Genomic DNA, 946 nt, shown 5'->3' with positions numbered 1-946 from the left:
GCTGGTGGGTTAGAACCACTGACCTTTCCGTTAGCAGCTGAGTGTTTAACCACTGTGTCACCAAAATACATCAAGTGATTTTTCACAAATAGCTTTCTAGGGTAGAGAAGAGAGCAATTTTCATTGAAATAGGCAAACATGACTTTGCATCTTACTTTGAGAAAATGTATTTGTGAAGTGATTTTAACAGTATGATGCCTATGAGTATGGTGGTGTTAGAAAAGATCATCGATGTATGGAAATACATATAAACATATGGATACAAATTCTCCTAGTGGTTCTGTGAGCATTATGATTTTCATTGGTTATTAATGCTGGATGCTACTCTATCTGCGTTAGTGACAATGTTTGTCCCGTTATCCCAGTTCTTTTTACATGGATTCAAACCTACATCAGTGGCTAGTTCCTCAACATTTGGAAACTACAGGTATTTATTTTTTTCAAGTATTGCGCCCTTCCAAGTTGTGGCTGTCTTTCATTTCTCTTCGGCAACAATACCCATTCCCCATGTTATCCTGATCAATGAAGTACATACCCGCACTTTTGAAAGAAGCAGCTATTTTACTGCAAAGCAGGAATTGTGAAGGGTGGGGTACGTAATAATGTTTTACTCTGTTGGTGACAATGTAGAGGAAATCAGACTCCCTGGTTTTGAATTCTGTTTCTACTTTTATAACTTTTGCAAAATTACCAAAATCCTCTATGACTAATTTCCTCATTTGTAAAGTACAAATCACAACATGGTCTGTCTGTAGATTATTGAGAGGATTAAATAAGACAAATGTGTGTTGAGCATATTTGCCTGGCACATAATAAGCACTCTACAAAAATGTACAATGATGATGATGAGGATAGACAATCTAACAGCATCTATCCAAATAAAAAATTGCACATTCTTTGACTGATCAATGCTGATTCTAGGGATATGTCCTAAGGAAGTAATAAG

This window comes from Trichechus manatus, unplaced genomic scaffold, assembly GCF_000243295.1.
Source record: "Trichechus manatus latirostris isolate Lorelei unplaced genomic scaffold, TriManLat1.0 scaffold00250, whole genome shotgun sequence".
In the NCBI taxonomy this organism is placed as follows: Eukaryota; Metazoa; Chordata; class Mammalia; order Sirenia; family Trichechidae; genus Trichechus; species Trichechus manatus.
Note: the sequence above shows the minus strand (reverse complement) of the source record.